General features: G+C 39.4%; 1 protein-coding gene across 2 annotated transcripts in view; it reads left to right on the top strand.

Moving 5' to 3' along the window:
• LOC129763408 (probable serine/threonine-protein kinase DDB_G0282963) overlaps positions 1–27,833 on the top strand; it is a 480,711-nt gene that overhangs the window by 60,363 nt on the left and 392,515 nt on the right. For both annotated transcript variants that reach the window (XM_055762442.1, XM_055762444.1), the window contains exon 2: positions 17,763–19,548. The gene's annotated coding sequence lies outside the window, so the exon portion shown is untranslated. The remainder of the gene's footprint in view (positions 1–17,762; positions 19,549–27,833) is intronic.

The raw sequence follows: 27,833 nt of genomic DNA, 5'->3' as shown, positions 1-27,833 counted from the left end.
CAAACTTTCATTCGGCATCGGACTGTTGAGTAATCCAGTTCACTTTGCTTTCGCTGTGCTTCGATCTAAGATTGGACTCCACCAGTGGTAATCCAACTTGGAAATCGTCGTTTGATTTTTCTGTTCGTTTTTCGCGTTATTCGTATCGTGTGTTCTTCTTTCCGCGTCATAAATTGGACGCTTCGCGTAGTGTGTGATGAGCAAGAAGAAGAGGAAGGCAGGCTCGAGCCCTGCAAAAAACGAACGAATTGCCAGGGGCAATAAAATTTCGAGGTAAGCGTCATCTAATGATGCACGCGGTGTTGGTGCAGTGTAAAGCGCTCGCACTGAACCGAGCCTTCGCAAATGTCGGCGCGTCGGTCGAAAATGTAAATGCCCAGGCAGCAACCAAAATCAAGCTCCCCCCGCTGGTGGTGAAGGCGGTCGCTCTTGACAAACTCATCAGCGAATTCGCATCGATGGGTGATACAGCAGAGTACAAGCTGTGTGGCATAATTCAGTCTTTTTCCAAGCAGTTAACATTGTTTATTTTCCGTCTTCATAAGGGCTTCGTTGGTGCCTTTGAGAATGCATCAATGCATTGAACTGACGTTATGGCGAAGCAGACGTTAAGGTTGTGGACCAAAAAATTATTTGGGAATACCAAGCATCTTGAATGTCTTACTGGAATGTTATAAGTTATTTGGGTTCGCGTGCCAGTCGCAAAACTGCCTTCAACTAGGATTGCATTTGCGCTAATATTGCTCATAATGAAGCATTGCTACTGTTTTCGAGGTTGTCATTAACAAAAAGAGTATTTCTCTTGTTTAGTCATCAAGAAAGTAAATGTTCTGGAATTTTGTATGTGATTAGGTTTTGCTCGCCAGTAGCAAAACTTCCTCCACTAAGGGTGACAGCTGCGCATCTCATCGAGCATGAGAAAGTAATGCAGCTCTTTTCGAGGCCAGTAATATTAACAGAAGCGTTTCTTTTGAGAATAGCGCAAAATGATGAGAAATGTTTATATTGCTAGAAGTTTCAAGCCACCAATGTTTGGCTCTGTATGCATGCTATGGTGAACGCTTGTTTGGCGCTTGGTTTACGCTTAGTTTGTACGAACGATATCTAGAGGTGCGATTCCTTTGAGGCAATACTAAATAACATGTAGCATGATATTTGATACTTGCAAGTGTTGTCATTGTTGTTGTTTACATGCGGTGCCAAAGATATATTGATGTAGTTATGAGATATGGAATAATGGTGCTGGTGCAACATGTATATAATCGACTGTAGCCGAGTCTATGTCAATTTCGAAAAAGGCCACCGGAATAGCCTTCGAGGTAAATTTTCAATGCATTGACATGAAATAAAATTGCGACATACGATTGTTTTGCGAGGGCAAGAATGAATTATCAATCAATTATCGTCAACTGATTCTACAATGAAAAAATCATTTCAGAGATTATTCTACTAAGCAGTTGTTTCTAAAATTTCATAGCATTATAGAATAATATCCGAAGGTATAAACAAGCGACTTATATAAAATAACAGCGTAGTTCTACGTCAACAATGCGGTCGTATCTTGGACACAACCTCCTATATTTTTTTCACAGAAACGAACTTGAAATTTAGTTCGCATTTAAAAAATTGCACGAACTAAGAGGCTATAAGTTCATGCACCAAAATATATATTTTTATTAAGGCTCATATGGCGTCAGCCTAACGGGGCCGGGAATTCAATATTTTGACAATGTTTGCTTACAACTATCTTAGTAATATGTAACCGATTACTCGCGGTTGGCTCGAGGCTAGTATTACAAGTGTTCTCATAATTGGGATGTTGCAGTCTTCAGTGCTCTGTACGTGTGCCCGACATGGGATACTTCCTATTGGGATGCAGCTGACCGTTAATCAGCAACGACCCCTAGTCTGTACCCCATATCTAGCGTGGAGCATCTTTTTCGACTCGAGGAATCCAGGATAGAATGATCACTAGCCGGCGCAATCATCAGCTCGTGTAGAGTTGTCATGAGCGGTACAACCTTTGGCTCTTGTTGAATCATCAGTGGACTGCACAACTTTCGACCCGTGTATCTGTAAAGAGTGTGTGTATCAGAGCTTGGAAATATTGAGCTTGTTAAGCAACATTGAAAATATATTTTTATCAGTGTAACGCGTTTATTTTGCTTGTCGATGCTACTGTCATTCATTCGACGGCAAACAAATTTACAACTGTGTTCATTCATATTCATTCTGTGCTCTCTGAGCTTTCCTTAAAGCTCGAGTCATGAAAATTTAATTCACATTTATTCATTGCCATTGAATTGTCAGGAATGTTGTTTTTGAAGTTACTCCGAAAGGGTAACGCAAATCGGTGGCGCAAGCGGAAATGCCAACAAAAGAGCAAGATCTGCATGCACACTCAAGATCTGCACTCACTCACACAGGATTGCTTAGGCTTGGACTGCGAGGGGGCATTCTGCAGAATCGATCCAGGCAGTGAATGCAAACTATGTCAGCCAAAGCTGGATGTTGGCAATTTCATCCGCTAATCCTATAGCATAGTTTGATCCGTTTGCAAAAGGAAGCTCGAAATATTCCCATTGCGGTCGTGTCTTGGACACCACCATTTTATGTTCATGTGTTCAGAATTTAAAAAATATTAAATGTTTGAAACTTGAGTCAAGACGGTATTTTTTACATCGCAATTCTTCTTTTGAAGCATTTCTGACAAGTGGATTTGGAACTGCATATTCACTATGTAAAATGAAAGCAATTTAACTGAGACGGAAACCTTGCATGCTTGAACAATTTAATTTATTGTCACTATTATGAGCATTCTGTACTTTCTTATCTTCCTCAACGAATTTCTCCGTTTCGTTAGTGTCCGAGAACGATGCTGATAGCGAGTGAACTGGTATGTGAATGTCAATGAATGACAAAACTAGGGATATTTTGTTTTGCTCACATTCCGTGAACGCAGAACAGAACGAAAAACAGAATGAAAAAAACTGGATGAATCAACTGTGAGTGGCTTGCTGTGATTGTGAGGTTTGGCGTTGGTTCATTTTCGGTATCCCGAATGCAATGGTATAATGATCGAATGTGGCCGGAAATTCAGCTGAAAAGATTGATGTGATACAGATATTTCCAAGCACTGGTGTGTATGTATTGCCGCGACTAAGTAAAAGTTTATAGATCGTTCATGCACATTTTGCAAGTCTGATTAAATAATCCTTGGTTTCGTTCAAAGAAAACATTCTCTGAATAGAAAGAAGCTTTCTATTTTTTTTGCGTGCATGTTGGCAATTAAAGTCTGGGGAGCCGACTGCATAGCGGGCGACGTCGTACAAATGCTGACCAAAAAAATAAATACCCAAAAATTAGTTTTAGATGCAACCTTCAGCGGCACACAGCAGTACCAGCAGAGAAATTTCAGCGGCTATAACACACTATAATTTCTCGATGTTATCACAAACTGAATGAAGGAAAAAACTAAAAGCTACACTTACACTGAACTACATATGCTATGTGTGCATGCGATTGCATCATCCTTTCTTCTCCTCTTCTCCGCTCGTTTTATAGCTCGGGTCGCGATCGTCGCGAACAAGTAGTATTGGCCATTTGTATTCACAGATCCAGCCCAAATTGTTGCTCTTGTGGTCGAGTGGTTAGCGTCACGCCTAACATGTCACTGCTGAATAATTCAATTTTAGTACTTGTTCAAATAGCTAATAATAGCGAATGTTACATGAATTCAATATATAAATTGATGCGTGCACTAAATAATGATATCAAATGTGAAAAACTTTCATATCAATCGATGTTTATTTTGTTCAGAACAGAAAAAGAGGTTTATTTTATTTGCCCAATATTTTTGATGAAGCACCCATTGTCATGAAAGGAAAGCATTTTATTCATGTCAACATACCAACACACCACGCGTTGAGTGGTGGTGGTGTGGTGTCCGATTCGCTTCTTCTACTCTACGCACTGCCGGTGCTTGGGGAGAAAATGCAAGAGAGACTGTACACCATGTTCGAACATCATGTGAAACATTGGGATTAAACATCGTATGTCCAAACATACCACGAATACAAACATGTCACATTTTCTAACATAGGTACGAAAAAATCATGTTTGTACTCAAATACAAAACTGTGAACAACAGCGTGGACATGTTTATTCCGGACGCAGTGTTTTTTGTGAAACATGGAAGACTGATGGTAAGAAACTCCTCCCGCTCTCTAAGGGTGGACTGTCAAACAAATGAAACATAAATTTCTGCATAACTCGAAAACTAATCAAGCAAATGGAGCCAAATTTGGCATGTGAAGGTTTTACGAAACGTTTGGAGAGAGATGGAGATATACACAGTATATTACACATATTTCAAACAAAAATATTGCAACCAAACATGACAATGGAAAATTTTCGGGAAACTCTGAAGGGAAAAGGGAAAATTCGGAAAATTAAATTCCCACATGTTCTACAATTACGTAGTGACACGGGCTGTTAGTCTATTTGATGTTTGTGCTAGCGAAATTGATCTTTGTTCGAAACTGGACATGGATTTTAATGTGATGAAACGCACTCCTATATCTTCTTCTATCTATACCAAAAAAGGATCGCCGGATGTGTTGATAAGAGCAGACCTCAAGGAAGAAATTCAACGATTTAGGGCTGTCTTTATTCTATCATATTTTCTGTATAAAACATTTATTTCATGTAACGGAGAAACATGTTATTTGTAAGTGGTTGAAAAATCTTGAACGTGAATTGTGCCTGGAAATGATCTGATATTATAATGATGAGTTTTGTTTGAAATACTAGGAATTTTATAGTAAAACGTAAATTCAACGGGGTCGATTAGAAGATCAATCAACGAACAGGTCTGCGATTGGACCCATGAGCTTGCTCATAGTATGAAAACGTGAATGTTTGAAGGTATTGATAACAAAACACAATTTTTGGGCGGGACGAAGTTTGCCGGGTCAGCTAGTAATTAAATAAAAAATTCAAACGATACCAACATGTTATTATTATCTTATTTATGAAATATTTGAATGAAATTGAAAAATATATAAATATAAAATATATAAAAGTGGGCTAAATGCCCATCATACACTGTGAAGGGATTTTGAAAATTTGAGAGAAATCACATATTGGGTTTGGGGCAAACGTATATTCCGTTAGGAAATAAAATAAAAACATCGTTTTTATGTGTATTGTGTTAAGCTTAAAATTTAAGGCAAATTGTAAATCGAACAGCCATACAAACTTTCGAAGTCCGTACACCTTCCGAGTACAGATATTTTCCGGGACGGATTTATCAAGTAAATATTCAAATTAATAGTAATGACAAACTTACTCATAAATCTAAGCGAATAGGGCTCTATCTAATTCTTCCTTTATGTGTGTCTATTTTTTCTGGTTTCTTATCCTAGGACAGCGTTTAACAGGAAGGGACACAACCTGATGTGACTTTTTTGTGTATTTCGATGAGAAACCCCTTCTATTTTGTGGAAATCCATAGGGTGTCAGATTGACCCTGATTTTCCCCAAATAGTTTTTCATGTTGAATGGCATATAGATTCTATTTTTCATGTTACTTTTCTTAAATGATTACGATTTCACAAAGTATTGAAATTTCAAATATTTTTGAAAAATTATACCTCCATTTAGGTAAGTCCGATACGGCACCACTATATGCCAAACTTTGTTATGTTAGAAGGATTTTCTAATAAAAAAGACAGATGGGTAATGTAGGGGATAGTGATCCCCAGTAATCGTTCGATTAATCGAATACTTCCTACAGAAATCGATTAATAATCGAACGAATACTGCACAAACAATAATCGAGGCGAAACGAATAATTATCGTCGAATAATTGATCGAAACCCAGAGATAAAAAAAATACGGTCGCTACAGTTTTATCCTGAAAATCAATCATCTCAATCATTTAGCTCCCCTAAATTCGATTGGATTCGATTAATCGATTTTCAGGCGGAACGAACACTTTTTGATTGCAGATGGCTTCCTTTCTTTATCTCTTTTGTTTATTTTAGGCTCATTAGCATTTTAGCTGTAACAGAGCTGAATTTTAATAGTGTCACATGTCTATCATATCTATAATTAGCACATTACACAGTTGCCATTTTTCGGCGTGAGATTATTCCCTTGCATATGGTAAACATTTACACAGTAGTCATTTAGGCGTAAGAGTTTTTCCACCTGTTCTTCCATTATCAAGTTAGACCGGACAGCGGAGACAGTTGATTGATCATTGTTGAGTTATTTATAGAACAGCAGCCCGATGTATCTTGCAGAGCAGAGTAGTTGTATGGATGAATCAATCTTATTTCGACCGTGGATCGATCTCCATCGCTGATGATTGTTGCTTGGACGTAGTTATTCTTTAACAACACAAAGATGGTCAATGAGGGCCCTGATTTTTGAACGATTATTTTTACAGACTCAGTTACATAGGTTTAAAGGAGCCAAACTCTTAACTATATTTTTACTAGGAAATATTAATACGTTTCCTCAATTCTATGGTTAATGAATAGGAAACCGATTATTCGCGGTCGACACGATTTTAGAAGGGCGACAAATTTTCATTAGGAAAAGGATGGGATGTAAGAAGATTGTAATAATGTTTACCCATCACATACACATTCACATTCTCATTCATACTTACACATCAACTCAGAATGAGTTCTCAGAATGTGCACAAAGCAAGCTCAGCGAAGAGTTACACGCAGAGGTTTTGCACTATGCGAAGTCTGAGTTCGAGGACATAGTGAATGCGATGCGGGCGCGGGCACGGGGTCGTTTGCGGAAAAGCTCTTTTGTTTACGACTGTGGAAATCAAATGCAAATCGCCCGGACCTGACATAGTAAAGGGGATTTCAACCCGGCGAAACTATGTGTGGAGTGTTTTGTCGCGAGTGAAGTGGTGGTTGCCAGACGATTTTCATAAATACCTTCACAATCGAACTCATCGAACGAAAATGAAGATTGAGTTTTCGAATTATTATTTTCGTTTTGTTCGATGAATTATATAACTTTATTCTAATTTACATAATGAATATAATGAGAACGTTAAGTTAAGGGCTCAATGAACAGATGCACCCCGTCAGTTCTCATATCGCCAGGTGTAGAGTGTTTGTGTATGATTCAATCGCACATTAGATCAACATCCATCAATTTCATAGAAACACAGACGTTTTGAATACTTTTATTTATTTATTTATTTTTTTTCCAAAATATATATTTTTATCAAGGCTCATATGGCGTTAGCCTCACGGGGCCGGGAGTCCAATACTTTGACAATTTTTCTTATTATCTATGTTAGTAATATGTCACCGATTACTCGCGGTTGGCTCGAGGTTAGTATTACAAGTGTTTTCGTAATTGGGATGGTGCTGTCTCCAATGCTCTGTACGTGTGTCCGACACGGGATACTTCCTATTGGGATGCAGCTGACCATTAATCAGCAACGCCCCCCTAGTCTGTACCTCATATCTAGCGTGGTGCGTCTTTCTCGACTCGAGGAATCCAGGATAGAATGGTCACTAGCCGGCGCAATCATCAGTTCGTGTAGAGTTGTCATGAGCGGTACAACCTTTGGCTCTTGTTGAATGATCAGTGGACTGCACAACCTTTGGCCCGTGTATCTGTAAAGAGTGTGTGTATGTATTGCCGCGACTAAGTAAAAGTTTATCGATCGGATAGGAGGGATATGAAACGGGGACACAACGAAGGAAACATCATTAAACGTTGACATCGGCGTTTCTGAGGAACAGGTATAGATGAAGCAGAAGATCAGGATCACGGCTACCTAAGATATCTCGGACGGGGATATCCGATTGTCTGCCTTGTGCTCTCAGTGCTCTAGAGAGCTGAGAGCGAGCAGCATGGAACCGGATACACGACCAGACAACATGCTCGATGTCGTGGTAGCCATCGCACAATCACAAATATTGTTTGCTGCGAGCCCAATGCGATAGAGATGCGCGTTTAGGTTGTAGTGATTGGACATAAGCCGAGATATCACGCGAATGAAATCACGACCTACATTCAATCCCTTGAACCATGCACTCGTCGAGACCTTAGGGATAATCGTATGTAACCAACGACCGAACTCATCTTCACTCCACATGCGCTGCCAACTTACGAGTGTGTGCTGACGAGGAATGTGAAAAAATTTGTTATAAGCAATTTGCCTTTCAAAAAGTGCGCCTTCTGAAGTACCCACCTTAGCTAGCGAGTCCGCCTTCTCATTCCCCGGAATCGAGCAATGAGAGGGAACCCATGCTAAGGTAATCTTGAATAATTTTTCGACCAAAACACTCAATAGTTGTCTTATTCTTGTTAGGAAATAAGATGAGCGTTTATCAACTTTCATTGAGCGGATTGCCTCTATTGAGCTGAGACTGTCTGAAAAAATAAAATAATGGTCGATGGGCAGTGTTTCAATGATCCCTAGAGCATAGTATATCGCACCCATTTCAGCGACATACACGGAACAAGGATCTTTGAGTTTGAAAGAGGCACTGGAATTTTCATTGAAGATGCCGAAGCCAGTGGACCCGTTTATGAATGAACCGTCAGTAAAGAACATTTTATCAGATCTAACTTTACCCCCATATTCTGCCGAAAATATCGGCGGAATAGAATCTGAGCGTAGATGATCTGGGATTCTATGGATTTTTTGTCGCATGGACAGATCAAAAATGACAGAGGAACTGCAAAAGTATGGGAAGCAAACTTGGTTGGAGATGCCTGGTGAAGGGTGCACGTCGTGGGTAAGGTACTCATGGTATAAAGACATAAAACTTGACTGAGGAGTCAGCTGGAGTAGATTTTCGAAGTTATCAATCACCAATGGATTCATGATCTTGCGACGGATGAGAAATCTGTAGGATAATTCTGAGAACCGAAGAGTAAGCGGGGGTACTCCTGACAAAACTTCGAGACTCATCGTATGTGTCGAATGCAAACACCCCATGGCTATACGGAAGCAACGATATTGTATTCTCTCCAGCTTGAGAATATGAATCCTGGCAGCTGATCGGAAGCAAAAACTGCCATATTCTAACACTGATAATATCGTTGTTTTGTATAACTGAATGAGGTCTCCTGGATGGGCACCCCACCATGTTCCGGTTATTGTTTGGAGAATATTGATTCTTTGCTGGCATTTCTGTTTCAAATACGCAATGTGTATTCCCCAGGTATATTTAGAGTCAAAATATACTTCAAGGTATTTGAAAAACATCGAGTGCCTGATCGTTTTGCCGGATAGGTGAAGCTGGAATTGGGCGGGTTCGTGCTTTCTAGAAAAAACGACCATTTCGGTTTTCTCCGTAGAGAATTCGATACCCAGCTTGAGAGCCCACGTGAACAGGTTGTTCAGGGTATGCAAGGATTGCAAGGATTTTTAAAGAACGGCGGGATTAGTACCCGTGATGGAAATAACTCCATCGTCTGCAAGTTGTCTCAACGTGCAATCTCTAGTTAGGCAATCATCTATATCATTGACGTAAAAACTGTACAAGAGGGGGCTTAGGCAGGAGCCTTGCGGTAGGCCCATAAAACTGAGTCGAGAAGATTTCAAGCTGCCATGATTGAAAAACATGTGCTTTTCTGACAGTAAATTGTACAGGAAATTATTCAGAATTGGTGAGAGTCCACGATTATGAAGTTTCTTTGAGAGAATTTCCATGGAAACTGAATCAAATGCCCCTTTGATATCGAGGAAAACGGAAACCATTTGTTCTTTGCGAGCAAATGCGATTTGGATTTCAGAAGATAGCAGCGCGAGACAATCGTTCGTCCCTCTACCTCGGCGGAAGCCAAACTGCGTATTTGACAGCAAATTGTTCGTTTCGACCCACTTGTCCAAACGAAGTAGAATCATTTTCTCTTACAATTTACGAATACAGGATAACATTGCAATCGGCCTATACGAATTGTGATCGCAAGCCGGCTTGTTGGGTTTTCGTATGGCTATCACTCTCACTTGCCTCCAATCATGTGGGACAATATTCAGCTCCAGAAACTTGTTGAACAAGTTCAGCAAACGCTGTTTCGCCAAGTCTGGAAGATTCTTTAACAAGTTGAATTTATTCTTGTCCGACCCCGGAGCTGAATTGTTACATGAGAAGAGGGCAATTGAGAATTCTACCATCGAAAAATTCTCATTGTCGCATTGGAGCGGAATGTCGCGTACGACGCTTTGTGCAGGAACGGAATCGGGACAAACCTTTCTTGCAAATTTGAAAATCCAACGGTCAGAGTATTCTTCACTTTCATTTGTATGGTTCCAGCCACGCATTCTCCTAGCCGTATTCCAAAGAGTGCTCATAGCGATCTCCCTTGACAAACCATTGACGAACTTCCGCCAATATCCACGCTTTTTTGCTTTAATCAGACCTTTTAGTTTGGCTTCTAGAGCTTGGTACTTTCGAAACCATTCCACTAGTCCAGTTTTCCGGAATTTTTTGAAAGCGGATGATTTTTCAAGGTAGACCTTTGAACACTCCTTGTCCCACCAAAGTGATGGAGGACGACGTCGGAAAGTAGTGGCAGGTACACGTTGCCTTTGAGCTTGAAGTGCGCTTTCGTAAATCAAACTCGATATAAAATTATACTCTTCGAGTGGAGGAAGTTCATGCATTGAAACAAGTGCTTCAGATATTATTTCTGCAAATTTTCTCCAGTCAATATTTTTCGTGAGGTCATACGCAATATCGACTGACTCACGAGAACCTGATTCATTGGCGATCGATAAAATTATTGGCAGGTGATCACTACCGTGGGGATCTTGGATTACCTTCCACGTGCAATCCAGGGATAACGAAGAAGAGCAAAGTGATATGTCTAACATGCTTGCCCGTGCAGGAGGGTTTGCTATTCTGGTTGCTTCCCCAGTATTCAAAACTGTCAATTTGAAGTTGTCGCACAGATCATAAATCAAAGTGGCACGGTTGTCATCGTAGTGATCCCCACGCTGTTCCATGTGAGTTGAGGTCACCTAAGATTAGCCGCGGCTCCGGCAATGCCTCGATGATATCAAAAAACTGATGGCGGCCAACCATAGTTCTTGGAGGAATATATATCGAGGCAATGCAGATGTCTTTGCCATTGATTTGTGTCTGGCAAGCGACAACTTCAATGCCTGTCATCGATGGGAGAGTGACTCTATAGAAGGAGTGACATTTTTTGATCCCCAATAGTACGCCACCAAACGAGTCATTTCGATCGAGGCGAATAATGTTGAAATCGTGGAAATTCAGCTCGTCGGCTGAAGAAAGCCACAGAGGGAAAATACATCACAGTTAGAACTGTGAACTAAAAATTTAAATTGATCTAGTTTAGGGATGATGCTTCTGCAATTCCACTGTATTACAGCGGTCAAATCCTTGACCTCTTGCACTGAATTAGGCATCGAGGGAAATGAACGCTGCTAAAAAACCACATTTTTCTTTCAAAAATGTTCTCACAATCGGAAGCAAACATAATACTATGCTTTTAAGAGGGTCATTATATTCAAAGCATTTAAAATGTTGTCCACCAGGTCAGAAAGCGCAAGCAAGCCAGATTGTGACTGTTGCCTCGACCGCGAAAAATGAACAGACGTGTTGGGTTCTGCTCCGGGGAGTGCTGAGGACCCCTGGTGCGTAGAAGAACCGCTCAAACCAGGAGGTACTTGCTTCGGTCTATTCTCAGCACGTTTGATACGAGGTTTCATTCCAACTTGGGAAGTTTCGGTCTTCTTTCTGGGGAGTGATGGAAAAGAAGTAATTTTTCTTTTCCTGATGGCACCCTGCGATGTACCGGAACTTCCTGCATTGGGAGCGTCAGCAACAGGCTCGTTGTTCTGCAGAATGGAGTAGGGATTGTCCTGAGTCGTTGGAACGGAACTCTTAAGCATTTCTGCATAAGTCCGCTTGGAACGTTCCTTTAAGGAACGCTTGATTTTTTCCCCTCGTTGTATGTACACCGGGCATTGAGAAAGATCATGGGGGGCCCCGTCGCAATGAAGATACTTGCGCTCTTTTGCGCAAGAAGTCCCATCATGACTCTCTCCACAATCTGCGCAACGTTGTTTATTGCAACAAAAGGCGGCCGTGTGACCGAGTTGCATACATTTGTTGCATTTCATTACCCGGGGTACAAACAACCGAACAGGTAAACGAAGTGCACCCATTGCAACGTAGTTTGGGAGAGCGGAACCCTCAAATATCACACGAAAAGAGTTTGTCCGATTGAGAACTCGTTTGTCATTTTTAAGTGACACAGATTTCAGTCGATCGCATTCAAGAATCTTCACACTTTTAAGTGAGGAGTTCTTGAAGCGACCGACACCATCGAGTATCTCTTTTCGAGTCAAACCCTTTTCGTTTATAGACGGTGTACGTCTATTTCAACGTTGCAATAGGGTACGTATACGCGATACTCGATCGCAAAGAGATCACAGCGCGTTATTTCATTCGCTTGGGTTCTGCTGGAGACGACAACTCGTAATTTGTCTGGCCCCATCCGAGTAATTTCAGTAACATTGGAAAATTTCTGCGTTAGTTCTTTTGAGATGCGAATGACATTAAGAGGTTTTGATTTTCGTCTAAAGTATACAATGAATGGACCTTTGAATCCCTCCGGGTATTCCTTTAGACGAAAATCATGTTTTTCATCAATTTCCTCATCTTCAGAACTTTTTACTTCATACACAGAATTTTCCTCCTCATCGTCTGCTTCATCCTCTTACTCTTCAGGAGGTGGGTCAGCATCAGAAAAATTCAATGACGTGGATGGGGGATCCTCCCCGCCCTCAGCCATTATAATGAATTAGTCACCTGTTCGATGTGAACAGTATAGAATAATAATAAAAAAATAGAAAAAAAATGAGTAAATAAATTATATTTCTATTCAAGGTATATATAAATTATATTTATTTCAATTTTTTATTGTATAAAATTCAAAAATGAAAAAAAGTTTCAACAAAAGTTCAACGGTAATGTAAGAAAAATGTACACCCCTAATGCCAACGCTTGCCGATTCGGTAAATACAATGTTGGACAATGGTGTAAATCGTACACAGGAGGTTGAAGGAATGATATATGGAACAATAGAAAAATAAACTTCTACTTGCCGCTGCTGTGTAGCGTGTGATGAATGTGTGTACTGAACTGGATCCTCAGCGTCTCGATCGTGCACCACTTTTTATTGTGCTCGCTTCACTCGCAAGCGCTGATGAAAAAAAACACAATATAAATCTGAGTGAAAAAAAACACCGTTATCGGATCGATTCTCCGTCTTGTCCGATCAGCTCGCGAGTTCTCGAACGAATAATGTTTGCTAGATGCTAGATGTTTTTTATTTTTATTTTAGTTTGTTGTTTAGTTGAATGGTATTTTTAGCGCTTTCAATCGTACCTTATGGGTGAACTTTGATCTAATCCACGTTATTTATCCTGGTAAATGTCTTCGCCCGCTCCAGCAAATTGTTCTGAACAATTCAGATGACATGTTTAGCTTTGTTGATTACTTGCTTCCCAGAGCTTATGGTTTTAGCCTCACAGACAGCAGTCTGCTGTTTTGTCTAGTTTTGTCGAACAAATCTATATAAAATCACCTAGAAGGAATTGTAATTTTTCTCATTTTTTCATGTCTAAAATAGCTTCCGGTATTCGGAATGACAGATTCGGATTACGTTCTAAAAACCGCTCTGCTCATTTGTCCATAATATCTGGTTGCTCTTGCAAACGTAGTGTAGGCATTTGTTAAAAGAGAAGGAGAAGATGATCAAATTGTTTTCAAAACAAAATGTTTGTCTTTCCGAGTGTCCTTTTTACCCGACTTGATTAGCATTCTTTTAACATCAATATTTCTGGAGTGAAAATGAGAAAACTTACCGTTGATTCGATGAAATAGAAGGAAAGTGATGCTAAAACACTCACGTAACGGAAAATATCCAAAAAATTACTTGTTAGCAATGAGAACCTTATTTTCAGCAGATGAAAATTTACATCAAACTGTTCCTTGCAGATCACTTTTATGTTTTCATTCACAATTTTGACAGACGGCTAGCTAGATGTACACAGTGAATGTCAAATCAATTGATACAATGTATTGCATGTTTGTACATCATTCTACTCTATATAAATAAAAATGTAAGGCAAAATGTGTTGGTAAGCGCAAAACCCGAGGAAGGAATGGTTAAATTTGAGTCATCTATATTTCGTTGTATTCGTCTCTTCCCGTAGATCAATATAGCGGAGAAAAAAATCGGAAAATTCGGAAAACTGAATTTCCATATGTTCTACAATTAGTGTTGTTAGTCCATTTGATGTTGGCGCTAACGAAATTGATTTTTGTTCGAAAGTGGAAAAGGATTTTCAGACGGAATAACGCATTCCTATATCTTCTATCTATATAAACAAAAATGAAAGACCAAATGTGTTGGTGTGCCCTAAACCCGAGGAAGCAATGGTCCGATTAGAGCTGTCTTTATTTTGTAATATTCTCTGTATCAAACATGTATTCCATGCAACGGAGAAACATGTTATTTTAAATGCTTGAAGAATCTTGAACGAGAATTGTGTCTGGAAATATTTTTTTATTATAAAGACGAATTATTGTAGAAGTACTAGACAATTTATAGTAAAAGGAAATTGTAAAGGGTAATCAATCAATGAAGAGTTCAGTGGTTGGACTCACTAACGTTCACTTTGTAAGAAAACATGGATGTTTGAAAGTTTTCAAATCAAAAAATCTATTTTAGGCGGGACGAAGTTCGTCGGGTCAGCTAGTTCAAAATAAAAATGTATTTTATCAATTATACATAAGTGCCCATCTTATCCGCCCTGTCCGTCTTTCCCGGCCTTCCCCTAATAGTTACCCTTAATCTTATTCGGGTATGAACCATAATTTTAGAACGGAGGGTTGTTTTCGAGACACGACCGCATAGTTGATGTAAGATTACATTAGACTATTTGTTGCTTATTGATTTTGGATATGATTGAAAAATTGCATTACTAAATAATTTGAGCCCATCTTTGGTGCAATCGCGCTATGATGGCAGAAGTATGGTGATTTGTCGTTGTATGCTACATATTACAGTGAACGATGCCGAAGTGGAATGAGATATGCTGAAAACTGTCCTCTGCGGCTCTGGATGTGATAGCTTCTTCGTACTGTGTGGATAATATAATGCTTATTCAAGAAATCGGGGTTCTCAAAAAAAAAATATGCCAAATGTCTTCAAATTGCATGAAACGTCGAGATCTACTGTCATCTCGGTTTTTTTCGTCAAACTCGATGTTTACAAAAATGTCCAATTAGAGGCGAAATCCAATGATTACATTTCTAATTAGCTAGATGTTGAATTAGAGGTAACTTACTGTAGTATTAATCAAGTAAATACATTTGGTAATGAAGAATTAGTAGAATGTACAATTTTTTTGTACATATTGTCAACAAACCCGCTTCCCTACCAGAGATTAGTATATTTTACTCGATAACATTAGTAAGCTTGGATATTGTCATATCTGAAAACTGGTGAGAAAAGCGCGTATTAACCATTTTCATTGTTCCCATAAGGCAATACGGAGGTATAATAAGGATATATTTCTGATACGTGCATTTTCGACGAGAAAATGTAGCCGATATTGGGCTTCCGAATCATGGTTCTGCTTGACATATGTGTTTATTAGTACGGTCGAAAATGACTATAGATTGGTAGTATTTACCAAAAAATTCGTTATATTTTATTTAATTATTACTAATTATTTCTCTCAGTGTACACAACTTAGTGACGAAACGGCCTCACCTTAGGATATACTCCTAGGTGCCTTGGTATTAATTTAGATACAGTAAGTTATCTCTAATTCGACAGACCTATAATGCGAAACCAATAATTGGACATTTTCGACACGAATTATTGGACAACAATTCTGAAAACGGTTTCGCGAGTTGTTATAAGTTTTTTCTTGCTGATCATGAAAATCGAAAATTCTGTGCGGAACTAATAGATAAGAAACGCCAAGATGGCGTATCTTTTCGGAACACAGCGGCCAGGTACAACGTAAGCATTGGTGCGATCCAGAAGGTTTGGAGGAAGTAGGTACGAAGAGCTTGGTACAGTTTGGGATCGGGTAGGACGGGGACGTAAACGCTTGACAACGGACCGGGATGATGCCAGAATCGTCAGAGGAGTGCGAAAAAATTTTTGACCAATCCGACTGTCTGGTTGGCTCGATGTACGCACTAGCAACCCAACCCGACCAAACTATCGGCTGAAAAAAAGTTTGCAGTGTGCGGGGCTCTAAAAGAAAGCTTATCATTGAACATATCGGAACAAACAATGCGATTGAGACTGCACCAGCAAGGATTAGGAAGCAGTTTGCGTCTCGGCGACCGTTAATCCGTAAGGTCAACCGGATCAAACGTTTGGAGTTCTCCAATAAATACGTCCACATGCCATTCTCGTTCTAGAAAAAAGGCACTGTGATCAGATAGAAGCGAATTCGAGCTTTTCGGAATGACACAACGACCCAAATATGGACTAAGCGGGGAGAGGAGCTACTTGACAAGAACGTTCAGAAGACAGTGAGACACGGTGGCGGCCACATCATGGTCTGGGGGTGGATTGCTTGGTCCAGTGTTGGAAACCTGGTTCAGACCGATGGTATAATGAATGCACAATTCAAAGAGCTCAGTACGGAAGATCGTTTTGCCGAAGGATTGGATCTTTCATCAAGACAACGATCCAAAGCATACGGCACACAAAACGATGTCCTTCTTCCGTCAATCTCGTGTGAAGTTGATGGCCACCACAATCACCCGATCTGAACCCAATCGAAAATCTTTGGTCAATTCTTGATCAAAAAATGTACAAAAGCTCGGTGACCAACAAAACTCTGCTATGTGAGGAACTTTCAACGACAAATTGATCAAAATTACCTGCACAACTTGGTTGAAAGCATGCCCGACGTCTGCAGGCAGTTTTCTGTGCCGAAGGAGGACACACGAAATACCAGTGACTGTTTTTTTATGATTTGTTTCAAATACACGAAATGTATTCTTTTTATTTGCAGACGAAAATGAGCAATTAATACTCATTTCACTATCTTCAAGATCAAACCAAACTTTAACGAAACTTTTTCTTGGTAGGATGACATGCAATTATAAACCTAGGAAAATAAAATTATTTATTGCCAGTACTGTAGGTATTACTGTAGCAAACTTTTCTGCTCATGCATTAGTTTAGTGTTCACCATTTAATTGTAACATCCATAGAATCTCCATGCCGAATAAGAGTTATTAATAGCGATAGACATCATCTTTGGACCCTGATTGACGGACGAATTATGGGGTCGAAGAAAAGAGCATACAGGCAGTAATCACTATTGCGAGTTGTGGGTCCAAAAATATGGCTCAATTGCCTTCAACCTTCACTCCACGCATGCTATATTTGGTTTGATTCATCTTCTACGGTTCAATCCGGTATGTTGAATGATGATGTGCATATACAAGTGAATTGGAACCTGACACGAATACGAATTATCTGTTCGTGTCAGTTTCAATAGAATATCTATCATATATTTTATTACACCAAGAAGGCGTGATAGCAATTAAACCGGATCGTTATTATTTTCAACCAACAAACATACATGTTCCATATACATAATTTGAGATTCTACCTTCTGTCATACCAATTCCATACATCTTCTCTAGCGCATGGTTTGAATTCTAATGTTGTCCTATTTCTTGCAGGTTCCGCCTCCCTCGTCTCGAGCCGCTCACACAGCTAGTTGAGCCTGAACTTTTGCCACTCAATGACCGCTTTTCGCTCGCAGTTAAGGGCACCTGGCACCTGGAGCTAACGCGCGCCAGTTGATGGATGTGCGCACACCTCTGAGCAGCACCGAAAGAGCGGCGGTGGAATTGGGAGACCGAATCGGAGGAAGTTGATCCACTTCGAGCGCTGGTGACCTGTGTACTCATCAACCGAACCGGGGGGAGGCACCGACTCAAACAGAACACAAATTCCAATCGCAATGTGCTATTGAGTGACTGATTGAGGTGAGAACGGTGCGCGCGCAGGTCGCAGAACAATAGCTCTGGGTGCTGCAATTAGAAGTGATTTTCGATTCCGACACACACACAGTTGAGGGTTTTCGCCGATCGGATCGAAATTAGATCGGAATGTCCGGCAGATGGGGCTTCAAAATAATACCTCAAAACAATACTTGGGACAGAGCGTAGATCAACCGAGCATGTTTTGAAACGAGCGGATTGTTGGAGTGAAAAATAAAAACAATCGCCCACCAGAGTGGAATTAGTTGGATAGATAGTGGCGGGAGTGTGCGCTCTCGGTGCGATTCGCCGTGCTTTCAAGCCACTGAGAGTGCGACCCATAGCGAATAGTTTTGGGGGGAGATCTACACGATCTATGCGAATAGTTTGTCTACCAGGTAGACGAGACAGTCGATCGTGAGTAAGTGAGATTGTAGGTTGGGCTTCTATCGTGATTTGTCTGTGTCTATCGGTAAACTCTTGGGTACAAGTCAGGACAGCGAGATAAGAGTGAACAGGTTTCATCCTTGGCGGTGGATCCACTAGCCGGGACATGCACCATACAAAGAATGGCTCCGCACGTTTGTATTAACATCAATTGAATATTACAACTACAGTAGTGTGTGTGTATGTGCTTGTTGGCAGTCAACTCGCGTGTCTCGCGTGTTCCACAGTGTCGAAATCAACGAGGGTCTCAACGCTCACTCGGATCGCCGTAATCAGTATCCTCTGGTGCACTTCCTGAGACCTCAGGCGATATAATCGGCAAACAGAAAGTGTATATTTCGCCTGAAACAGATTACATCAAACGTTGTTCGTGTAGTAGTCGACGTGTATTCAAATCGACAACTTAACTTGTTTTCGCGTCTGTGGCCTTCGGGGGCCAGATTCACGTTTTAGCAAGGAGCCACTACAATGGCTGCTGTAAATGTGCATAAAAAGAAGATGTAGAGAGAGAAAAGATTACCGCAGAAGATAGATGAGAAGAGAAAAATCAACAACCAAATCAAGTGAAGGTGATTGAAATGCAAGTAAGTGGCAAAGTACAGTTTACCTGTCGTTCTGCCGCGCTATTTAGATTTGTGCGTTGTGTGTTTGTGTAAACAGTTCAGCACCGGATGAGGATTTCTGCTGTTGAAGATTTCACCCGTGATTTCAGCACTGGGTCTGTGTTTGGTTATTGAACAGTGATCGCAACGATTGCGGGCCTACGTACCCGACAAGTGTTGGTGATAATTTCCCTAATAGAGCGGCGTTGAAATTGCTGCCAGAAGCTTAGTATTATGAAAAAAGTATCATTCCCCGGTGGTTGCCATAACAGATTGAGTTATGGAAAATGTTAATGAGTGATTGATGGTAACAGGTGTCTCTCGTCGTTTATCAATTAATGGTGATTTATGAGTGAAGCAAAATAATTTCTACTAGTAAAAGATAACTTGTGAAGGAGTTGCAAGCTATCAATTGGCGTTGGTAATATTCCAAGGTGAGCTTTTTTTCTTTTTAATAAGCACAATGTAAGATACCAAATTTAGCATTAGGAAATGACTAGTTGTAATATAGCCAGCGTCTAATGGATAATTTAAATAAAACTCGATATAACCCTATTTAATTCATTTTGAATCTTGTTATTTTTGTTCCTTTTTATTATTCTAACAGACCCTGTAAACTTTGTCCTGCTCAAAAAGGTTTTTCTGTTATCAGTACCTTCAAACATTCACGTTTTCTTACTGAGCAAACGTCTGTGGGTCCAATCGCATAACTGTTCATTGATTGATCTTTTAATCGAACCTTTACTATTTCTTTTTACTGTTTCCTAGTACTTCTACCAAAACTCGTCATAATAATATCAAATTAAATTCAGACACAATTCTCGTACAAGATTTTCCATCACTTGCAAATAACTTCTCCTTCTTCTTGGATGGCACTAACGTTCCCAGTAGAACTTTTGCCTTCTCAACATAGGTATTACTTGCGTCATTTTTGTTAGTAGTACCTAGTGAGATTCCTATGCCGGATAACACGCCTTGAATGTATTCTGGAGTGGCAAGCTCTAGAATACGCGTGATCACAGTGCAAGTCGGAAGACATTTCTTTGACAAAAAATCCCCCGGCCAGAACGAGAATCGAACCCGAGCCCCCGACATGTTAGGTTTGACGCTAACCACTCGACCACGGGAGCAAATAACATCTTCCTCCGTTACATGGAACACATGTTTGATACTGAAAATATAATAAAATGAAGACATCTCAAATCGGACGATTCATTCCTCGAGTTTTGCGTTTACGCATTTTTTACACATTACACAACACATTTGGCTATCTTTTTTATATAGTTACTAACTGACCCGGCAAACTTCGTCCCGCCCAAAGTTTATTTTTCGTTATCACATTCACGTTTTTTTACTAAGCACACGTTCATGGGTCCAATCGCAGAACTGTTCATTGATTGATTTTCTAATCTACCCTTTAAAATTACCTTTTACTATAAAATTCCTAGTACTTCTACCAAAACTCGTCATTATAATATCAGATTATTTTCAGACACAATTCTCGTTCAAGATTTTCCAACCACTCGCAAAGAACATGTTTATCAGTTACATGGAATAAATGTTTGATACAGAACATATGATAGAATAAAAACAGCCCTTAACCCGAATATTCCTTTCTCGAGTTTTGCTCTTATCCACACATTCGATGATCCATTTTTATTTATATAGATAGAAGAAGATATAGGAGTGCGTTTTATCACACTATCAGGCCCCTCTCCTACAGAGAGAGGGGAGGAGTGTCTATCTACCATAGGAACGTTTCGTGCCCCCTAGAACTTCACATGTCGAATTCGGCTTTATTTGCTTGATTAGATTTCGAGTTATGTAGAAATTTGTGTTTCATTTGTATGGCAACTCCCCTATAAAGAAGGGGTGGAGCGTCTAACCACAATAAAAACATTTATTGCACCCTAAAATCTTCACATGCCAAATTTGGTTTCATTTGCTTGATTAATTCTCGAGTAATGCAGAAATTTGTGTTTCATTTGTATGGCAGACCTCCCCCCCTCTTAGAGAGGGAGGAGAAGTGTTGATTCACCATAGAAACGTTTCGTGTCCCCTAAAACCTCCATTTGCCTAATTTGGTTTTATTTGCTTGATTAATTCTCGATTTATGCAGAAATTTGTGTTTCGTATGTATGATAGCTCCCCATTAGAGAGGGGGTGGAGAGTCTAACCACCGTAAAAACATTTATTGCACCCTTAAACCTTCACATGCCAAATTTGGTTTCAATATTCTTGATTAATTCTCGAATAATGCAGAAATTTGTGTTTCATTTGTATAGCAGCCCCCCCCTTAGAGAGGGGAGTGGAGTGTCTATCCACCATAGATACATTTATTACACCCTAAAACCTTCTTCTTCTTCTTCTTCTTCAATGGCACTAACGTTCCTAGAGGAACTTCGCCGTCTCAACGTAGTATTACTTGCGTCATTTTTATTAGTACTTAGTTAAGATTTCTATGCCAAATAACACGCCTTGAATGCATTCTGAGTGGCAAGCTCTAGAATACGCGTGATCACAGTGCAAGTCGGAGGAAATTTCTTTGACGAAAAATTCCCCCGACCAGAACGGGAATCGAACCCGAACACCCGGCATGTTAGTTATGACGCTAACCACTCGGCCACGGGTGCACATACACCCTAAAACCTCCACATGCCAAATTTGGTTTCCTTTGCTCTATTAACTCTCGAATAATGCAGACATTTGTGTTTCATTTGCATGGCATAATTTTTTTTATTGGTTCATGTGATAGATAATCAAATCATTGAGATTATTTTTCGATACACTGTTTAATTCGTAACGCATCACGCGTAGACTTCACTCATCGATAATATACTTCAACCCACGGCGGCAGCAGATGGCTATGGATCACCCATAGCCAAATCCACCTTGTGTAGGGTGCTTGAATGGTTCAGTGAACTCAAAAAGTATCATTCAGATGGATCGAAGTAGGCGTCTTAGTGGAACATGCGATCGACGAGAATATATTATTCCATTCGTCTATTTATCGCTTCGGGAGTTATCTTAGAAAGAAACAGAATTTAATAATTTTTCGTAGAAATTTTTGGTGACACTGATGTGCGGTTTTGTGGAAACTTTCAAAAGAGTTAATTCGGTGGTTGCAGAGTCTCGCGCGAGTAGTCTACTCTCGATGACGCGCTCTTCTTTTGATCCGTGATTAAATGTAGTTCTTGCTCTTTTCTCTGTATGTGGTGACACATCTCAGTTGTAATTGAAAAGTGATGCTCTCGAAGCTCTCCGTAAAGTTATTTGACGAAATTTTATAATGACGCCGTTTATAAACTTGGTTTCATTAGTTGAATAAGTATAAATTGTATAGGAAGCAAAAGGTGAAAAAAAAGTCACAGGAGGGTTGTGTCCGAGACACGACCGCATAGTTGTTGACGTAGGATTCCGTTAGGAAATCTGTTGCATGCTGATTTTGGATGTGTTTGAAGAAATACATCGTTAAACTCTTTGATAATGATTCGGTGGCTCTGGAAAGGGCCGTTTTGTTTGGTTGTTGGATATTGTTTTTTCACTTCACCAGTGTTCACCGAGTGATGATGACAGAAGGATAGTAAACAGTCGCTGGATGATGCGTATCAGATAAAAGATACTGAAGTGGAACGAGATATGATGAAAACCGCCCTCTGTGATCCAAGACGAGATGCCTCTTGTGTTATGTATCGATGAAATAAAGAAAAAAACTCACCAAAATTACTCAAATCACAAATCACAATCACTCAAAATTACCAATACCGAACACAATTATCAATTTTATTTCATCAGAAAAAAAACATATTACTTACATATAGAGAAAACATATTTGAAATGGAAAAGATCATTTACTTTTGTAATTTTTACTTTCTGAGTGTTTATTCAACCCAATGCGAATTTTAATTGGATTAATAACACCTAATACTATATGTAGAGCATATGGAAACTCACTTTTTCTAATATTTCTTCAACTTTCCAAATTTTCTCGACGTATAAACTTTCCTTGGGTGAAAATGAACTCACAAAAACAGACAGTTTAAACCAAACAACCTGTTGTCGAGCGGGAACACACCTTGGTTGATATTTATGAAAATTGAAATAAATCGTTTCATATATCAAGTCATTTTGAACACAACTGCTACCATACACAATTTTACACTCACACCTGTGCTAAATTTTTCACAATACACACTTACACTTGTGCTAAATTTTTTATAATACACATCAGTCATTGATATGAAATTTCGCGAAGCAACCAACATTAAAGTTTCAAATTTAAATTGTATTTGCTAGAATCAATCGTATCACTCACCTTAGTTGCAATATAAAAATGTCACCGACTTGCATATATTAGCAATGCCGATTTCCCCCAGACATTTTGGTTTTGATGTCTCTGTTAGGGAACACATTTCGGTAGCTACAAAAGTTCCCCCTACTTTCATGTATTTGCAATGTTAATTTCCCTCAGGTAGCTTGGTTTAGATGTCTCTGTTAGGGACTCGCCGCATGTGTCGTCAATTTCGACCAATTAGAAGTGGGTATTTCCGTTAAGATAGGGGTTGAGATTTTTCAATTGTTCGATAGTTAGTTTCATGACATATATTATTTTCTTCGATATAAAACATTGTTATGGAGTGCCGAGATCGATTGACGCAAAAATTTTATCAATCTATCATGAAATGACTGATAAATAAGCGTTTAAAATTGGAGAATTTTCACGATGTGCTCGATTCTCGATATTCAATTTGTACCCCAATATGTTCCCGAAAGACGTAATCCTACGTCAAATGGTGATAAAATTTCGCGATCGATCCGTGCGTTTTCATGTTCGGGATTGTTTATATGTCTTTTTCGATGCGGAAAGTTATGTGTGTTAGTGAGCGAATCGAACAGGCTCGGTGGTTGCCAGAATTTCTGTCGCATTGACATTTGATTCCTGCAGTGATATTATCACCGTGATTGGTTTATTTTTATTATCGTTTATCGTCTATCTGGCGATCGAATCATTTATCATAACATAGCATATCAGTAGGAATTTGAATAAAAAGCAAGTGGATGGAAGATTTCTTTTGTTTAACGATTTTATTTGCCTTCAAATTGGGGAGTTTTCATTTGTAAGTATTTCCCGGTGATCTTCTCAGGTTTCTCATTGATTCTCCATCGTCCGGTATAAAAAATTCAAAAAGTTCAAGGTAGAGCAATGTTGTAGGTTCGCTTTATTGCAGAGATGATTCTCGGCGATCTTCTTACGTTTCTCATGTATGGAGGATCGTCGTCGTCGGGTATGACATATTCAAAAAATCAGAAAAAAGCGATTGTTGCTGTTCCTCGGAAACCAAAGATTTCTCATTGATCCTTCGTCGTTGGGTAGAAAAATATTCCAAACACTAGAAGTCGACGTAAGTGTTCACAAAATATACTGTAGATTAGCTTTATATGTAGTGGTTTTTCACGGTTACCTTCTCAGGTTTCTCTTGGAACCTTCGTCTGGGTATAAAAATATTTCCAAACTTAGGAAGCATAGGAATATTTTAGGTGCGATTTATGGTAGAGATGTTCCCCGGTGATCTACTTAGGTTTCTTAAGGATAACGTCCGTCGTCGGGTGTCAAACTATGTGAATAATTGAAAAGTTTGACACACAATGAATACAAAAATATCGTCAGCCCGGCCGCCGGGCAATCGGAATATATGCGATTTCCGAAATTTTGTTTTGTCGAGAGGTTGAAAGTCCGCGTTTACAGAAACACTTACCGCAGTGAATCCTGATTCTTAACCCTACCCTAAAGTTACCAGATGGTCAGAGGTCTAACGCGGGAAACAAAAAACAAAACGTTATGTATATACGTTATGTGAACATAAACCATACATCAGCGAGTCTAAACTGATCAGTATTATTTCTTTCTGAGTATCGGCACTCAATTGGGATTGTTCGGTGGTTTAGATTTTGTTTACGCCCGAAAATCACTCGCTCAATCAGAGCATTTACGCCTGGCGAGCACGATTCAAATTCTACAATTTTCTTCAAATTACCGAATGGAATGCTCGAAAATTCCAATTCATTTTTCATCGATTTTAGTGTTAATGTATGCATTCAAAAAAATGGACTAATTTCGGATGGCGATGAAAGATAATTTAAAGGATCAACTCTTCTTTAAATCTTACGTTTATTAAGTCTACAACAAAAATGTTTCAAGGCTGTTGATTCGCAGCAGCAGCACTGTCAAACAACTTGATGATTTTTCCATCCTGAGGCACTTTGTGTCCGCCATATATAGCCGATCTGGTATTTACAATATCATCTTTTTGCCGTTCCTTAACACTTTGCGGACCGCTAACGAGATTTCTCGTGTTTCGCTTTCTGTCTGTTACGGATGGAACACGAAATAACTCGTGTTTTCTTCACTTGATGATTAAATCCTTGGTCTGCCAAGAATCTCACAAGGCCTCTCACAAGGTGGTTTGCCTTCGTCTCATCCACACCGAAGGAAACGATCTCATTCGTAGAATCCGAACAAATGAAGCGCACAAGTTTTCCCCAAAACGTGCGGTCCTTAATGTGTTAAGCCAAAGAGAGATCGAAGATCCGGCCAAACGGTGGAGAAGAATCTGGCCAAAATGGACATTTTCATACGGAAGCGTCAGACGAGACCGGCCGTATCTGAGCAGCAGGCAATCACTCAGAAGGAGTAGCTTGAGGTGCTGGTGAAAAACTTATTTCCGGCGAAAGAAGTGAAAAACTTCTTTTCGTACTCATAATGAAAGACGAGACGTACTTGATGCTAGAATTCAACGAATGACAGTGGACCGGGTACTTTACGTTCCCCAGGTAAGCGATGACGTCAAATATATCATTCACATCAAGTTCTCGAAGAAGGTCCTTCTCTGACAGACGTGAAGGGTATGTCCAATCCGCTCTTCTTTCGAGTGACATGGTGAACGGGGAGACATATAGTACTAAGTGCATGCCGGAGTTGGGAAGGTGATGTGGTCTTAATGCCAAACCTGGGATCAGCCCATCATGCCAAAAGGTCACTGGAGGATGGATCGACTGGAGACGATTTTTGAATCTTATCACATTGAATTTTCGAAGTGGGTTTTATTTTTAACTAATATTAAGATTAAGATTTTTATTCGCACCTTCTCCCGACTCATGTCCAATCACTGTTTGTTAGATGGACTACTATTCTGTTCTTCCTTCAATCTTGCCAGCAACAAGCTCTGCGTTTGTGGGCAAGGTTATCACGACATTGAGCATGTTGTTAGGTCTTGCGAGGTGAATCTGGTTGTCAGATCGAATTTAGAAAACTCCCTTCGGGCCCGAGGAAGACAACCCAATGTGCCGGTTAGAGATGTGTTGGCTCGGTTAGTTCTTTATTACATGTCACAAACAAATGTTTTCCTGAAAGCTATCGATCTTCGTGTGTGATTGTCCTTATATCATCATACCCTTCTTTTCTTCCTTTGCGAGCAATTCGCCCCTTGCTGTAAAAAGTAGAATATGTTGAAATGTAAATACACTATAGATATATGTATAGATTTAAAAATCCAGTTTGATCATCAACATTGTTACAATCTCCTTATATCCCATATTTTTTCTTGAATAATATGTCACCCTTCTAAACTCTAGTCGAATTAAGAAAACTGTTTATATATAGTTATAAAAATATAGTTAAGAATTCGGCTCCTTAAAATTTATGTAACTGTATTATGAATTTCCATTAATTTGAACTATTTTCTATTCACTATTATGATATTTGTTTGTCCAGTCGAAAATATATGGTCTTGGTGTCCTTTTTTTTTATCGTTCTAGTTCAGCACACCTGTGTCAAACCAGGTATAAAAATGTTCCAAAACGTATAAATAAAATCGTCTTTTTCATGTTTACAGTACTTTCATAAGATATTTAAACGGATTCACGCGTTTAAAGGTTTATAAAATTCACCTTCTATTGGTGTTAATGCGCCCCTCATTTGAGCTAACTTTTAATCAATCACCAGATGGTTATTTGGTACGTATTCAAACCTTTTCTGGATTATAACATGTACAAATATTGTAAACATCAGGCACACCGTTTGTATCAGATTTATACATCTAAATCATGTAAATAAAGCATCTCGATGACCTTAATTCTGATCATGATTTGTCCGATTCACTGATGTTGGTTTGTCCACATGATTACTATGGCAGCCGTTTGGCGCGCTGCAGTTTGTTTGTTTTTTTTGTTGTCCTTCGCGCCAAGCCAAGTTTCTCTGTGTTGGATGCTGTTCACTTTTAAAGTGTCCAAGAAAAGGCGATATTCTGGAGAGAGCCTGAATTATGAATGGATTAATATGATGACAGTAAATTCAAGCAGCAAGAAATGTAATATCTACTTGAAAATTCGATTTTTTCGTTCAAAAATGGTGATTTCTAAAACCAGACAAACTATGATCGTTTTTTCTTTTTAAAAAAACATGAAAAATTGAACAATTTGAACGTCTCATGGTATTATTAGCAACAATATACTTTGGGCTTTCCAACAAACCCAAACTCGTCTGGGTTTGTTACATGTGATTACATGTGAATTTCATGAAGGAAAATCGATTTGCACCCAAAATCACCCAAAATCGAACAAACCAACATCGTTTATCTTACCATATACAACAATTTTTAAATGAAAAAAAGGTTGAAAATATTTCTCGATACACTCATACACTCTTTCCAACTTCTATAAG

The sequence above is a fragment of the Toxorhynchites rutilus genome, chromosome 1 (assembly GCF_029784135.1).
Source record: "Toxorhynchites rutilus septentrionalis strain SRP chromosome 1, ASM2978413v1, whole genome shotgun sequence".
NCBI classification, from domain to species: Eukaryota; Metazoa; Arthropoda; class Insecta; order Diptera; family Culicidae; genus Toxorhynchites; species Toxorhynchites rutilus.
Note: the sequence above shows the minus strand (reverse complement) of the source record. Positions and strands in the feature narration are given on the sequence as shown.